Consider the following 6,550-nt stretch of genomic DNA (forward strand, 5'->3'; position numbering starts at 1 on the left):
GCAAGTTTGGTTATGCAAACTTTGCAAACTTGGAGTATGTGTCCTCTATCTCTCTTACACATCCATATTATACAATATTACACACTAGTTTTAGAACCCGTGTGACACACATGATTATTCAAATTATAAAATTACAAGTAAAGAAATAATTACATCTATATTTGTATCTATACTATGTGTATATAAATTGATTTTATTTATATCACAATATGATTTTTTTAAAATGAACTTAAAAAAATGCATGTGCAAAAACGTACCCGAGAACGCTCTTTTTATTTAAACTATCATTGTTAGTGCATATATGTATGATTGAAAGAATTTAGGAAGAAAACTTCTCATACAATAGTCATATAATAGTAGTTCTGACCACTCAGTCTAAATACCGAAGGAGCGTTACTTTTATTGATATATTTATCAATTTACAATCCATAGTAGGAAAGAAGAACACTAAATTATAACAACGGATGTTCTTCAATGGCTATGTTTTTCTGAGCTAAACCATGAAAAAGATTTGATAAGTTTGACAACATAAAAAATAACATGTTAACCCATTCAATTTTGTGAATATTTTGCTTCATTTGAGCATAGTTTTGCATGACATGCTTCCCATACAACGTTCTGATCACTATTGAAGGAAAAGTTAATACTAACATAAATGTTTCAAATTTGCTACAGGTTAGAAGCATTGATATGCCCGGAGGTAGCATGTCGTAAGTGTTCACTATTTATTCTTTAATTTCAATAGCTGAGTGAAAAATAGTCAATTTATCAAATCCCGAACCTTTTGATTTTTCCAAAAATATCATTGAAAATAAATTTGAAACCCAAATCATGTTTAAAATTCTAAATTTTAGACGTTTGACATTTTCAAGTCAACACTTTGAACCCGTAACAAATTTGACGGTAAATCTATTTGTATTCTCAAACCTTTAAAAATACTCAGATTTATCATTTTTAATCTATAACAAATTTCGACTCAATGTAGTTAACTTGTACCAAACAATCTATTTACCAATTTTTGACTGTAAAAACTGAATTATAATCTTCAACAATATATATAGTAAAATATGTTAATAATAACATTTGAAATTATATATTCTTTTCAATTTTTAACAAACATGGTTTGTTGTTAGTTTTTGGATTTCACATAGTATTTTGGAATATATAGTAAAATAATATGTTAATATTTATTTTTATAATAATATATAAATATAATATAAATAAAATGTAAAAGTAAAGTGAATATAGACATATATTATGATCAATTAAGATCTTAGTTTTTGAGAAAAAAAGTTGTGAGGTTTTGTTATTACGCATACATATTTAATATTTTTTAATAAGGTTTGTGAGGTTTTGTTGTCGTGAAAGAAAGTGAGGTTTTAAAGAAAAGTTTGAAATATAATGTGTCGATTATGTAACGGTTTGTTGTTGTGGATACTCTGAAAAGTGTAACAAATGTGTAAGATAATTATGCAATTATGTGTGAAAAAAGTGGGTTAAAAATATATATTTTAAAATACTCCAATGGTCTCCTCTCCTCCGGATTATACAACTCGCTCGCAAATCCAATTCCCTAACTCGCATGGGTTGCGACGGTGTACCCAACCCACATCAACCCGTTACAATCTCCATCCTTGCTGATTAGAACGACCCCTCCACTTTAGGCTATGTGTAGTGGAGGGGCTACAACAAATTGTGGGTTTTTGTTTTGGGTTGTAATGGTGTATAAACCCTCACTGCCACATTATTTTCTTTATATAAATATATTAAACAAATAAAAACCCATTAAATTAAATAATTAAATAAAAATATATTATAAATAAAAAAGAAATACAAAAAAAATTACATAACAATAAAAACTAATATCCATAATATTCGTGCATATTTTCAACTCGTCGTCGTTGCAATAATGTGGCCTCGTCGTGTAACCCGTCCGCTTTGAGAGATTTGTAGTATTTTTTTTCATTTGTCGCAATTCCAACGTCTGGGCAAATTTTTCGTGGTATTTGTTGGTTTCTTTCATGCTAGTGGCGAGTTCCACGGTATGGGTTTCGAAACAACCGAACATCTCGTTTAGATGTTTGACTTCTTCACTGGTCGTCGTACTGAATCATGACGACGACGAACCCTCCCCTTTTTTGTATTCTTTTTTCTTGCTCTCCCGCTGGGTCGAGCCAACTCATGTACTTCGGCGTCGTCGTCATCTAAATTATCCGCGTCATGTTCGTCAACAAGGTTGAAGTTACGAGCATCATAGGGTGGTGTTGGTGTGCTCGGGTGTTGGTGTGCTCGGATTTGTCGACGACGGTGTCCTCGACTTTTTGAAGCTCGGGATGATGCACTGGCTCGTCGAGTGACCGGAACGGTGGGTGCCCCATTCCATTTTGGGCATATCCTGAGTTTTTCCCAACAACTTAAATGCTTAAACGCTTTCCCGATCCGCCCTTCGGTTTGCCCTTAAGTTTGAAAGTCGCTTAACGCTTTAATTTGGACGTCGGCGTCGTTTTACTCGCTAAGTCAACCGCGATCACGCAAGCGGTTGTATATCCTAGCAAATATTTGACATTCTGAATATGTGTGTATATATATATATTGTTTTAATTAAATTTGATTTTTTTTAATTTAATGTATATATTGTTTTAATTAAATTTGATTTTTTTTTAATTTAATGACCGTTACAACGGTACATATCCCCTTGTGTATGTGTGGTGGGGTGGGGGGTTCCAATCAAAAATCACCCAAAGTCGCCTATATTCGTCTCCCTTGGTGCTATATTACGCATACCCTTGGTGCTATATTTCTTTAACTTGGCTAGTTGCTTTAACTATTTTTAGTGGAGTCTACTTTTAAGTGTTTTAGTGGGTAACATGCCGGCTGCCCTCTTGTTCGTTTTCTTCATGTTTTTAAGTCTTTAATATGGCCTCAATGGCTTGATTATTGTTAAAATGAAACAGTAGAAACTGTAATCTTGTTGTTCTTGTTCCTCTCTATATTGCTTGAGAGACTAAACATCTCGAATCGGTCTCTATTGACCCCCAATTCGAATACTTGTTTTTCAGCCAACATGTGAGGACCATAGACTAGAGGTGCACAAATCGGGTTTTCTAAATACCTGGGTTCGGGTATGAAACCGGGTTCGGGTATGACCGGGTATTGGTAATAGTCGGGTAGGGTCGGGTCGGGTATTGTCTCTAAAAATCATACCCTATGCATCGAGTTCGGGTAGGGTATAGAACCGGGTATTTGAATACCCTATTATCGGGTATTGAAAAAACTCTATTTACGGGTTTTTTCGGGGTTTTTTTCCGGTATTTTTTTTATATAGATTGGATTTTTTAAAAGTTTACACTTTTTAGAGGTATTATTCGGGTATTTTTAAGGTATTTTTCGGGTATACATCGGGTATTTGAAATACCCGGTTTCGGGTATTGAAAAACCTCGGTTCCGGATTCGGGTATTACCGGGTACAAATCGGGTCCGGTTCGGGTTCGGGTTTTAGTGCCAAAATGCATACCCTATCCGTACCCTACGGCTAGGGTCAGGTTCGGGTTCGGGTATTAAAAACCCGGGTATTAGAAAACCGGTTCCGGGTATTTACTTTGGGTCCGGTTCCGGGTTCGGGTTTTTTGTGCCCCTCTACCATAGACAAGGGAGATGTGATGGATTCGGTCCAGTCTGGTCCGGGAAAAGAAAAAGACCAACTGAGCCGGAGACGACAAGCTAGCTTTACGAAACACAACGCCAAACACCTTTAATTAATTGATTATCACAACTTCAAACACACCCAAAACAAAATGCCAAGTTGCCAACCACCCTAATTCACGGGCTTTAAGGAAACAAGCATCTAATGCTATTTCTTTTTTAACTAAAAGCATGAAGCAATACCAATATACAAAGACCCAAAACAGAATAAAGCTTACTTCCAAGTGTCACAAAAGAAACAAATAACGGTTTGATTTATAGCAAATAATAATTACAAATAATTGGTTATTCATGTGTTCTATCATAATAACAAAAATGCCAACAAGAGGAGAATCAATTAAGTAAACAATACAATATATGATAAAAGAGCAAGTAAATACACATCACACATGTATTATTCAGTAAGTAGGATAGTAGTGCCCATACCCATTTACAGGCGGCGGACCACCATAAGGCATCATTGGCAGTTGTCCAGGAGCAACATAACCGCCACCATTAATCCGGGTCAAACCGACTTGACCTTGCATCCCACCTTGAGCATACTGTTGCCAAACCATCTGCTCTTGAACTAGCAACCGCTGTTTGTTCTCTACATCAGCCATTTGGACATACGCAGGTGGTGGGACGCTTAACGAGGCGGAAAATGGATCACCACCCACGGGTTGAACCGACCCGTCAGGAGCAGGGAGTGCCAAAACAGGTGTGGCGGTCTTCCCTGGCAACGCCACGCTGCTGGCACTACCGCCAGTTAACTGAGTGGTGCTCACATGTTGTCGCACCATTCCTTGGTCATACATTCCGTTTAGCAGCAACGGGTCAAGCCCACCGCCCATTGCCGCCTTCTGTTTTTCAAGATTACTGGAGGTCTCCACCAATGCAAGTTCCCAATCAGCTTTCCCAGCCTCGGCAGCTGGATTCTGCCAGGCGGATGTCACTTCCGACCCATCCGACCCAAACGCTTCCCATTTCCCGTTGTTTGCTGCAGGACCTGCAAACAACGCCAAAGCAAACCGATTCCCTTGATCATCAGCCGTCCCTGCCTCCTCCCTTAGGTCCATTAAATCACCCTGTGGTTTAGGTGGCGAAGGCGGTGTCTCAACCACTGGCGGTGGCGGTGGCGGCAGAGGTGGTGGTGGGGCGGTTTCTGGTGCTGGCAAAGCCTTTATTTCATTCATATCAGGAACCGGCTCCTCTTTAACCTCGGGTTTCTTCTTGGGGCTTTTCATCGCTTTCGCTCTGTCTCTCACAAAATCCTCCAGTGTCTCCAACAACTTCCCAGTTATTTTCTGAACTTCTGGATAATCAGATGACCTTGCAATCCCCATATCCTTACACCAATTATAGAAACCGACAAGCTCATCAATCTGTTTAGCAGCACTAGCATACGCATCAAACGCCTTCACACAATCTTGATGTTCCATATCAAAGAACCGATCAAGCAACACAGCCAAAACCTCAGATATATCAGCATAAAGCTTAAAACTTTCTTGCACAACAGGGTATAACGAAACCAAAACCAACCTACTGTTTCTTGCAAGACCCGTAGGTCTGCACGATAGCACCCGATCTAACAGCCTCTGCAAATGCCCCATCTTCCCAAATATTCTCTCGAGTTTCATTTCCCGTATCGGAGTAGCATCTTTCTTTTCAGATCCTTCTCTCACATCTCCAGAAGATCTTGATTTCCTCATATTATTACTCCCATACAAATATTCATCACGAGACTCATTGTAATCATAATCATATCCACGGTTTTGTGGCGATCTAAAACGGTCTTCACGAGGCTTATCAAGATCTCCACCGCTTTGTTTTCTCTCATACGCAATCAAATCCAGCCTCTGATCTAAATATAACCCGTAAGTCCTCACGAAAGCCGAATGATCCCACGAATTATTATGCGCCTCATCACGAAAATCCGCCATGTTAAGCAACCTAGTCCCTCTCCTAGTAGCATACATTATCTCCTGCTGGAAAACCATATCCCCATCATTCAACAACCGGTGGACTAAAGCTAAACACTTTATCGCAACAATCCAATCACGAGTTTTGCTCAAACGTTTCGAGACGGCGTGAACGCAGGCGCTAACGTAGCCTCGTGAGTACGAGGTAAGCTGCAGGATCTCGCGTATGTACTTCTCGCTTGCGGGATCATCGTCATGACTGGTGGCTTTGACTATTGCGACTTCTAGCTCCGGTGCCATGTTGCTAGCTACCTTAGCTATTCCAATGCTTGTTTGATCCTTCACGGCTCCAATGGCCTTCCGAAGAGTTGTCGGTGCCATTACTAACTCTTCTTCAAACAAAACCCTAAAAATCAAAACAGAGATCAGATTATTTTTGTTAACACCTCTTTAACAATTTCTCATTAAACTCAAAACAATTACAATAAAGATCAGATCTATACAATCATACAAATATACAGTAATTTATGCAAAACAAATCACAGATCTCAGAAGTTGATAATTAAAAATGAATATTAAAGCACGCGTAGAATATTGATAGTAATATTAATTAATAATTGATTAGCTTGTAATAAAAACAAGAATCAAACAGAAATAATTAATTAATAATATGCAATTATTCAACAATCAAATAGCTAATCGCAAATGCAGTTGATAAATTTACTTAAATGCGTAGAGATTCTGAATTAAGATGAATATAAAAAATGAAATCGAATATTATACCGTATATGATGAGCAACGATTAGATGAGATCAGATCTGGAGTTGATCTGTAGGTGTGTGTGGGATTTGTGCAGAGAAAAATGAGGAAATAAGATAAACAGGTGGAGTTGGTCGAATCGGTGAGAGAAGAAGTGGGTTTAGTGTTGGAGAGAATTAGGCGGTGTC

General features: G+C 38.2%; 1 pseudogene; it reads right to left on the bottom strand.

The window, feature by feature from the left end:
• Window positions 1-3,701: 3,701 nt before the first annotated feature.
• LOC143615878 (putative clathrin assembly protein At2g25430 pseudogene) lies at window positions 3,702-6,031 on the bottom strand (annotated as a pseudogene).
• Between the last annotated feature and the right edge of the window lie 519 nt (window positions 6,032-6,550).

Source organism: Bidens hawaiensis, unplaced genomic scaffold (genome assembly GCF_021521415.1).
Source record: "Bidens hawaiensis isolate Kalapana, Puna unplaced genomic scaffold, B.hawaiensis_p1.1 tig00044777_1, whole genome shotgun sequence".
Lineage (NCBI taxonomy): Eukaryota > Viridiplantae > Streptophyta > Magnoliopsida > Asterales > Asteraceae > Bidens > Bidens hawaiensis.